This window comes from Pristis pectinata, chromosome 8 (genome assembly GCF_009764475.1).
Source record: "Pristis pectinata isolate sPriPec2 chromosome 8, sPriPec2.1.pri, whole genome shotgun sequence".
NCBI classification, from domain to species: Eukaryota; Metazoa; Chordata; class Chondrichthyes; order Rhinopristiformes; family Pristidae; genus Pristis; species Pristis pectinata.
Window position 1 is genome coordinate 46,038,256 of NC_067412.1, and position 10,604 is coordinate 46,048,859.

Genomic DNA, 10,604 nt, shown 5'->3' on the forward strand with positions numbered 1-10,604 from the left:
TGAGGCTCAGCTACTTATCAACAATGTGCAAATGCTGTCGAGTTCACATGTAATAAATCAAATTGATGGCGAAGTGATGAGAGTTCTTCAGCTATTTCAAGATAATTAATAATCTAATAACATTAATGATTGATTCACTGGAACTATTTCTTTCAGTTGAGAGAGGAAGCAAAAGTGCCTTTATTGCTTTAGCAATATGTACTTCACTCTGACTCAGGCAACTCTTGAGCAGTTTTCTAAGTGACATAAATCTGAGGGATAGGAGGTTGGTTGGGGGTTGGGAGCCAGGGAGGGAAGGATTTCTTTGCTGCATCATCTGTGACAAAATCAAAATATTTATTAAAATAATAATAAATTCTTGATTTATTTTCATAAGGTACAGAGTGGAAGGCACCAGCTCTCTTGGCCCTGCATAAAATCCCCACTTCTGAAATAATAATGAAATAATTTTATATAAATTTGTTCTTGGGAGATAGGTGACACTTCTGATATTTACTGCTTGTCTCAAGTTTGATCTGGAAGGTATCATGATCCAGAACACAATCCCTGACAAAGTGATGAAAGTACTGCAGATTCATTAGCAACTTTCAAAAGGGAATTTGATGAGAAGTAGAATAAACATAAAGGACGGACGGGAGAAAGTAACTCATTAGCGAGCTCTTTCAAAGGATCAATTCAAGCAGGAGGGCCAAATAGCCTTCCTGCTGCATGATTCTACAATTCATTAAATCCTATAAGAACACTGGAACACAAGAACATGAGAAACAGAAGCAAATGTAGGACAATGTTCATTGTGCACACTGTTAACCTTCATTTTGATGAAGATGAACAGAATAAAAAAACTAGTGTTAAGTGTCTGAAGGAATTTAAGGCAAAAGAATTAGACACAAAGACTTCTCAAAGTGCCAGATCAATGTGAAATCTGTATATAGAGATCAATTTAGTAAGTTGCATGCATTATGATACTGTTGACTGAATATATAGCAGAAAGCATATCGTGCTGGCCTCTTGTGTTAGTTCTGTCATCAGTTCCGTCTTGAAATTCCCTCATAAAATATGTTTACAAGATTTAAAACCACAAGATTGCATTTTATATGTTAAAAACCCTGGGATGACTCACTTAATCTAGATGGTTTTCTTCTGCTTATAGCGTCATTTGGAAATCCACCTGCTGTGGTAATGGCAATAATGCTAATGGCAGGACTGCTGTGTAAATGGTATTTGGTAGCCTATTACAAACTGAATAGTCCATTCAATGTACTAAACAGTATCATGAAGACTAAAACCTGAGTGTGAAGGTTAAAATTTGAATCTTACATCTACGTGAAGTATTGAATGAAGTGCTTTATCTTGATATTGCAAGATTTTCATGGGGAAAATGAACGAGGATATACAAAGAGCTACTAATAATAACTGACTAGATGAATCATCCTGTCCCTTACTTAGTATTGGAAGAAACTAAGATAGCTATCAAAGTGAAAAGCTATCAATAATGATTTCTATTAGAGCTGAAAGTTTGATGGTACAGTATTAATTCATAACTTTTTTCTAGGCTATCAGATAGATGTATATTCAGATATTCTAAAACTAAATAAAATGAATCAGGGGAAGCCATTTGTATGGTCAGTAACATGTTGCATTAGAATTCATTTTATGTCCAGAGAGCTCCTTCTTTTGGTTAACTGGGTGCTGACCAACTGCACACAATGAAGTGATTGAAGAATGAAAATGATATTATTCCTCATACAATATCACATTCACTTACACTGAAATAAGATTGCTCTGAAAAACACTAAAAACAATCAGAGATCAGACAGTGTGCGCGGGCTCAATTAAGTAACTGGAGCTCAGAGTTTTCTCCGATTCCTCCAACAGGTTTACTTCTGCTGTGTGATTGTGAGTCCTCCCATGAGGCTGCAGGTGAAATGAGATATTAATTGTGTTTCTCTCTCTTACAGTATAGAAGAGGACCATTCAGCCCAAGTGGATGTCAGCTCTCAGAACAACCCTGTCTGTCCCAGTCCCCCAATTATTTGTCTGTAAGCTGTTCCCTCTTAACTACAGAGTGGAGACACAAGAGACTGCAGATGCGCAACACTGAAAGTGCTGGAGGTACTCAATGGGTCAGGGAGCATCTGGTGTTTCAGGTCGAGACCCTTCATCTGGACTGCCTGTTAAACACTGTCTTAAACACACTGGAATGTACAATCTATGTTTCAGGTCGAGACCCTTCAGTCCAGATGAAGGGTCTTAACTCAAAATGTTGACTGTCCATTTCCCTCTGTAGTTGCTGCCTGACCCATAAAACATAGCACAGTGCAGCACAGGAACAGGCCTTCAGTCCATGATGTTGGGCAAAACTAAATAAACAAGTAATTAAATGCATAATTAAACTAATCCTTTCTGGTTGCACAATATCCATATCCCTTCATTTCCTGAATATTCATTTGCCTGTCTAAGAGCTCCTTAAGTACTTCTATTGTATTTGTCTCCACCATCCCTGGCAGCGCATTCCAGGCACCCACCACTGTCTGTGTAAAAAACATGACCTACACATCCCTTTGAATTTACCCCCTCTCATCTTAAATGCATGCCTTCTAGTATTAGGCATTTTGACCCTGGGAAAAATATACCAGCTATCTACTCTGTCCATGCCTCTCATAATCTTATAAACCTCTATCAGATCTCCCCTCAGCCTCCACCACTCCAAAGAAAACAACCCAAGTTTGTTCAACCTCTCCTTATAGAACATGACCTCTAATCCAGGCAGCATCCTAGTAAACCTCTTCTGCACCCTCTCCAAAGCCTCCACGTCCTTCCTATAATGGGACCACAAGAAATGAATGCAATACTCCAGATGCGGCCTAACCAGAGGTTCATAAAGTTGCAACATAACTTCCTGACTCTTGAACTCAATGCTTCGACTAATGAAAATAAACATGTCATATGCCTTCTTTACCACCCTATAAACCTGTGCAGCCACTTTCAGGGAACTATGGACTTGGACCCCAAGATCCTTCTGTACATCAACAATGTTAAGGGTCTTGCCATTAACAGTGTACTGTCCCTTTACATTCGATCTCCCAAAGTGCAATACCTCACATATGGCCAGATTAAACTCCATCTGCCATTTCTCTGCCAATATCTGCAACTGATCTATATCCCACTGTTTCCTTTGGCAACCTTCTACACTGTCCACAACACCACCAATCTTTCTTTCATCTGCGAATTTACTAGCCCACCCATCCACATTTTCATCCAGGTTATTTATATATATATATATATATATATATATATATATATATATATATATAGATATATAGATATATATATATATATATATATATATATATTATATATATATATATATATATATATAGATATATAGTATATATATATATATATATATATATATATATATATATATATATATATATATATATATATGTGTGTGTGTGTGTGTGTGTGTGTGTGTGTGTGTGTGTGTGTGTGTTGCTGTGTGTGTGTGTGTGTGTGTGTGTGTCTGTGTGTCTGTGTGTGTGTCTGTGTGTCTGTGTGTGTATCACAAACAGCAAAGGTCCTAGTACAGATCCCTGTGGAAGGATGTGGAAGTGTTGGAATGGGTGCCGATGAGATTTATCAGGATGCTGCCTGGATTGGAGAGTATGGATTATGAGGAGAGACTAAGGGAGCTCGACCTTTACTCATTGGAGAGAAGGAGGATGAGGGGAGACATGATAGAGGTATACAAAATATTAAGAGGAATAGATAGAGTAGACAGCCAGCGCCTCTTTCCCAGGGCACCAATGCTCAATAAAAGAGGGCATGGCTTTAAAGTAATGGGTGGGAAGTTCAAGGGAGATATCAGAGGGAGGTTTTTCACACAGGGAGTGGTTGGTGCATGGAATGCGCTGCCTGGGGTAGTGGTGGAAGCAGACAGATACATTTGTCAAGTTCAAGAGATTGTTAGATAAGCATATGGATGAATTTAAAATAGGGGGATATGTGGGAGGAAGGGGTTAGATAGTCTTAGACGTGGTTTAAAGGTCGACACAACATTGTGGGCCGAAGGGCCTGTATTGTTCTTTTGTTCTTTGGCTCTATGGTAAAACCGCTTGTCAGAGACCTCCAGCCAAAATAAGTCCCATCGACCACTACCCTCTGTCTTCTATGGGCAAGCCAATTCTGAATCCAAATGGAAAAGTCACTGTGGATTCTATGTATCTTAATCTTCTTGATGATCCTCCCATGAGGGACCTTGTCAAATGCCTTACTAAAATCCACGTAGATAATATCCACAGTTCTACCTTCGTCACTTCCTTGAAAAATTCAACCTGCTGAATTCCTCCAGCACTTTGTATGTTGCTTTCTTAACTATACCCTGATTCTCCTGTCATTTACACAATTACCCTATCAGTCAGCATGTCTTTAGGATGTGGCAAGAAACATGAACACCCAGGGAAATGCTACAGAGTCCTAAGCACTGGAGATCAGAATCATTCTTGGGTCATTGGAGCTTCAAGGTAGCTCTGTCTGTTATGCCACTGTGCCCCCTAAGTACTTCCAACATTTTCTGCTTGCATCCAGGATGTTATCTATGTAACAAATATTTAGCTTCAGTTACCTCACCATCATAAGTTCAGATGTTGTCAGGGAAGAGTTATTCTGTGACTCTTCCCTTTGCCAGTGGCCACAACTAATTAAAAGACACTGACTATTGGAGAAGCAATGGCCCAGTTAGAATGAGCATAGCTGTGCCATTGAAGGATGTACCCACATCTGCATTTGGTGTAAAGACCATTCTAATGACCTGCACAAAGATCTGACCAAAGGAGTACTGTCCTTTGGATGCAATATTATATGGAGGTTCCACCTGCTCTTCCAGGTGGTCAGAAAATATCCGATGCCATTACCCTGACAAAGACGAAGGGAATTATCCCTGGTGCCAAGCCAACATTACTTTAAAAAGTCCTGATGCAGGATCTCAGACCCAAAACATCGACACTTCCTTTCCCCTACAGATGTGGTCAACCCTTTGAGTTCCTCCAGCAGATTGTTTATTACTTAAAAAATTATATATTGGTCATTATCACAATGAGAGCTGGTATAGGAGCTTGCTCAACAGAAATTTACTATCACATTCCCACGACTGTCACTGCACACTGTACTTCTAAAATACTTTATTGGCTGTAGACACTTTGGGAAGTCCTGAAAGGAAGTGGAAGGTGCTACATAAATGTCAGTCTTCTTTCCCTTTGGCCTCTCAGAGTTGATGAAGGAATTATTTGTTTAGGATGTGCTCCTATTGGTTCTCCTGAAATCCAGACATTCCAATGGTAACATAAGGTCCATACCCTCAAGAAATTAAATAGTGCAGCTTTTGTTCTGCAGAGAGATACAATAAATGCTATTGCAGTATTCATTACACGGTGTTTGTTTTCTCCTTTAATTAGATAATGACAAACAGACGCTTGGTTAATCTGTGCTACCACGATTGTAACTTACATCTCCTTGGTGCTGATCCCATTGATTGTTCTGCTGAGCCAGAAGAGGTTTCAAAGTCAAAGTCAAAATTGAGTTTATTGTCATATGCACAAGTACATGTACGCACAGGTGCAATGAAAAACTTATTTGCAGCAGCATCACAGGCACATAGCATCATATAAGCAGCATTCACAAGAAAAACATAAATTAAACATGAATTATGCACAATTTTTACAAGAAAGGAGATTTCATGCTGAAATTTTCAACAGAGAAGTCTCCATGGGGAAACACTCAGACAATCAGGCCGCATCCAAGATTATTTTCTCTCTTTGCCAGTTCTGGTAGGTGGGTTCTGGTTTGAAAAGTTAACAGTTTCTCTTTCCACAGATGCTGCCTGACCTTCTGAATGTTTCCTGAACTTTTGGATTTTGTTTCAAATTTCCAACATTTGTAGTTTATTTTTGATTACCATTCAAGGTCTCCAGACTGGTTGTTAATGCTTAGGGCTTTGATATGAAGTTATTGGATATTTTTAACACAATCTGCGCGTTGTTCCAAGCCCTTCACTTTGACTGTGACTGCTGACTACCAAGTAAATTAGTTAATTTGCATTGTGATCCACTCTGGATAGAAAATAAGAATGACCAGGAAGAAATAGAATGAATAGTAGTATTATTTTACAATTTGTCATCTATCTCAATGATAGCATGAGAATGAGCAAGGTATAGTGAGTAAGTTTGCAGATGACACTAAAATAGGTGGCGTCATTGACAGTGAAGATGGTTATCACAATCTACAGAGGAATCTTGATCAGCTGGGTAAGTGGGCTGAGGAATGGCAAATGGAGTTTAATTCTGAAAAGTCTGAGGTGGTGGATTTGGGAAGACATATCAGGGTAGGACATTCACAGTCAATAGTAGGTCCCTGGGGTGCATAGAAGAACAGGGGAAACTCGGTGTACATGGTTCCCTGAAAGTGGCATTGCAGGTAGACAGGGTGGTGAAGAAGGTTTTTGGCACATTGGCCTTCATCAGTCAGAGCACTGAGTATAGAAGTTGGGATGTTATGTTGCAGTTGTACAAGTCTTTGATGAAGCTGCATTTGGAATATTGTGTTCTGTTTTGATCACCCTGCTGTAAGAAAGATGCCATTAAGTTGCAAAGAGTGCAGAGGAGATTTACAAGGATGTTGCCGGGACTTGAGGGACTGAGTTATGGAGAGAGGTTGAGCATGTTGGGACTTTCTTTGCTGGAACGTAGGAGAATGAGAGGTGATCTTATAGAGGTGCATAAAATCATGAGGTACATAGATTATAAGATCATGACTGGAGAAGTTCCAGAAGACTGGAGGGTGGCTAATGTTGTTCAATTGTTCAAGAAGGGGTAGCAAGGACAGGCCAGGGAACTACAGGCCATTGAGCCTAAGTTCAATTGTAAGGAAATTACTAGAGCGACTTCTGAGGGACAAGATCTACCATCACTTGGATAGTCAAGGCCTGATCAGGAATAGTCTGCATGGTTTTGTACATGGGAAGTCATGTCTGATGAATCTTTTGGAGTTTTTTGAAGAGGTAGCTAAGGAGATAGATGAAGATAGGGCAGTGGATGTTGTCTATATAGACTTTAGTAAGGCCTTTGACAAAGTCCTGTATGGCAGGCTGATCTGGAAGGTTAGGTCGCATGGGATTCAGGGGGAGGTAGTGAGGTGGATTCAGAATTAGCTCGACGATAGGAAGCAGAGGGTGATGGTTGAAGGTTGATTCTCTGACTGGAGGCCTGTGACTAGTGGGGTGCCCCAGGGGTCAGTGCTCAGACCTTGTTATTCATTATTTATGTAAATGATTTTGATATGAATGTACATGGCATGATTAGCAAGTTTGCTGATGATACTAAATTAGGGGGTCTTGTTGATAGTGAAGCAAGTTATAATGGATTGCAAAGAGATCTTGATCAGTTAGGGAGATGGGCTGAGGAATGACAAATGGATTTCAACTTAGATGAGTGTGAGGTGATGCATTTTGAACAGCGAAACCAGGATAGGACTCATACAGTGAGTGGCAGGGCACTGACAAGTGTTGTGGAACAGAGGGACCTTTGAGTACAAGTGCATAGTCCGCTGAAAGTAGCTGCACAAGTAGACAGGGTGGTGAAGAAGACGCTTAGCATGCTGGCCTTCATCAGTTAGGGTATCAAATTTATCAAATTTATCGAATTATGTTGCAGTTATATAAGTCATTGGTGAGGCTGCATTTGGAATATTGTGTACAGTTGTGGTCACCCTGTTATAGGAAAGACATTGTCAAGTTGGAGATGGTGTAGAATAGATTTATGAGGATGTTGTCTGGACAAGAAACTCTGAGTTATAGGGAGAGGTTGGCCACGTTGGATCTTTATTCCTTGGAGCATAGGAGAATGATGGGTGACTTCACAGAGGTTTATAAAATCATGAAGGGTATGGATAAGGTGGACGGTCATAGTCTTTTCCCCAGGGTTGGGGAGTCCATAACTAGAGGGCACAGATACAAGACAACAGGGGAGAGATTGAAAAGTGACCTGAGAGGTAACTTCCTTATACAAAGGGTAGTGAGTACTTTGAATGAGCTGCCAGAGGAAGTGGTCGAGACGGGTACAATTGAAAAATTTAAGAGGCATTCGGATAGGGACATGGAGAGGAGGGGCTTGGAGGATTAGGGGCTGAGCAAGGGCAACTGGGAGCAGAACGGAGGATGTTGTGGTCGGTATGGACCAGTTGGGCTGAAGAGCCTGTTTCTGTGTTGTATTATTCTATGACTCCATGACTCTAGATAGGGTCAATGCACACAGTCTTTTTCCAAGGGTTAGGGAATCAAGAACTAGAGGGTATAGGGTTAAGGTAAGAGGGGTGAGCCCCCACAGCTACCAACATGATAGTCCCACAACCTAGGACTGCCTGTTTTGATCTCCTCCTCAAAATCCACAAGAAGAGCTGTCCTGGCAGACCTATTGTCTCCTCATGCTCTTGCCCCAGGGAGCTTGTATCCTTGTACCTGGACACTAACCTGTCCCCCCGGTCCAATCCCTTCCCACCTCCGTCCATGACATATCACACACTCTCCAACTCTTCCATAGCTTTAAGTTCTCTGGCACACACAACCTCATCTTTACCATGGACATCCAGTCCCTATATACCTCCATTCCCCATCATGAAGGTCTCAACACCCTCCACTTCTTTCTTGACCAGAGACAGAACCAGTCCCCTTCCACTAACACTCTCCTCTGCCTGGCTGAACTCGTCCTCACCCTTAACAACTTTACTTTCGACTCCTCTCATTTTCTACAGACCAAGGGCGTAGCTATGGGCATTCGCATGGCCCTAGCTATGCTTGCCTCTTCATTGGCTATGTTGAACAGTCTCTGTTCCAAGCCTACTCCGGCCCCATTCCTTAACTCTTTCTCCGCTATATCGACAACTGCATTGGTGCCACCTCTTGTACCCGTGCAGAACTTGACGGTTTCATAAATTTCGTCACTAATTTTCACTCAGCTTTCCAATTCACTTGGACGATCTCTGACACCTTCCTCTTCTTCCTTGATCTTTCCGTCTCCATCTCAGGAGATTCCTTATCTACTGACATCTACAAACCCACTGACGCCCACAGTTACCTCAATTACAGCTCCTTCCACCCTATCTCTTGCAAGGATGCTATCCCTTTTTCTCAATTTCTCAACCTCAACTGCACCTGCTCCCATGATGAGACTTTCCACTCCAGGACATCCGAGATGTCCAACTTTTCTAACTGGGGCTTCCCCCTGACTGTGGTAGAGAGAGCTCGCACCCATATCTCTGCCGTTTCCCGCACCTCCGTTCTCACCCCCACCCTTCTCAGACCCAACAGGGATAGGGTCCCCCTTGTCCTCATATTTCATCCTACTAGCCTATGTATCCAGCACATCATCCTCTGCCATTTTCGCCATCTCCAACGGGACCCCACCATCAAGCATATCTTCCCCTCCCCACCCCTTTCTGCCTTTCACAGGGACTGGTCTCTCCACGAATCCCTTGTTCTCTCCTCCCCCCCCCCCCCCCCATCCTGTTCCCACTCTGGGAACTTTCCACTGCCCCTACACCACCTCCATCACCTCCATCCAGGGACCCAAATAGTCCTTTCAGGTGAGATAGTGAGTCACCTGCACCTTCCTTAATATCATCTACTGCATTTAGTGCTCCAAAAGTGGCCTCCTCTACATTGGTGAGACCAAATGCAGACTAGGTGACCATTTCACAGAACAACTGTACTCTGTCTGTTACCGCAATCTGCATCTCCCCGTTGCCAGTCACTTCAGCTGCCCCTCCCACACTATCACTGATATGACAGTCCTCGGCCTCATCCACTGCCAGGAGAATTCCAAGCGCAAACTGGAGGAACAGCACCTCATTTTCTGTCTTGGAACCTTGCAGCCTAACGGCATGAATTTTGAATTCTCTCGCTTTAGGTAATCCCCACCCCCCTTCCCCACAAACACCACAAACCTCCCCCCCCCCAGCCCCCACTGTGCTTTTTCTCTTCTTCCCTTTCCTAGCCCCTTTTTTTCCTCTCTCTTCTTACCTTTTACCCATCCCCCCAGTGGATCTGCACTCCCCTCCCCCGCACCGGCCTATCACTATCTCTTACCTGCATCTACCTATCACCTCCCCGTGTCCACCCCGCCTCTCCTCTTTTGTCCACCTATCACTGCTCTGCTTTTCCCTCCTATATATTAAGCTTCCCCTTTTCCGACCTTCAGTCCTGAAGAAGGGTCCTGACCTGAAGTGTTGACCACCTGCTTTTCTTCACAGATGCTGCCTGACCTGCTGAGTTCCTCCAGCATCATAGTGTTTTTCATTCTTCATGAAGTTTTACTGAGATTGGAGGTTAGATGTTGGCTCAAGGAGAGCAACACAACAGTCAAGTCTGAAAGTGATAGTGCCATAAATGAAGATTTCATTGTCAGATAGGCTAATGTAGTGCTCTGAAGATAAAAATAAGAAGCCAATAGATGACTCAATTACGACTGGGGTAAAGTAAGCCTGAATTTCTAGATCTTTGAGAGCCAGACAGTTTTGACGTAACCACCACATTTTTTGTTGCCTGTCCCAGCCCA

The 10,604-nt window shown here is 42.3% G+C and overlaps 1 protein-coding gene across 1 annotated transcript in view; it reads left to right on the top strand.

The window, feature by feature from the left end:
- The window catches only part of LOC127573612 (terminal nucleotidyltransferase 5A-like), a 68,040-nt gene extending 64,862 nt beyond the window's left edge, over window positions 1-3,178 (top strand). The window contains exon 2 of the transcript XR_007956789.1: window positions 1,959-3,178. The gene's annotated coding sequence lies outside the window, so the exon portion shown is untranslated. The remainder of the gene's footprint in view (window positions 1-1,958) is intronic.
- The last annotated feature ends 7,426 nt before the right edge of the window (window positions 3,179-10,604 follow it).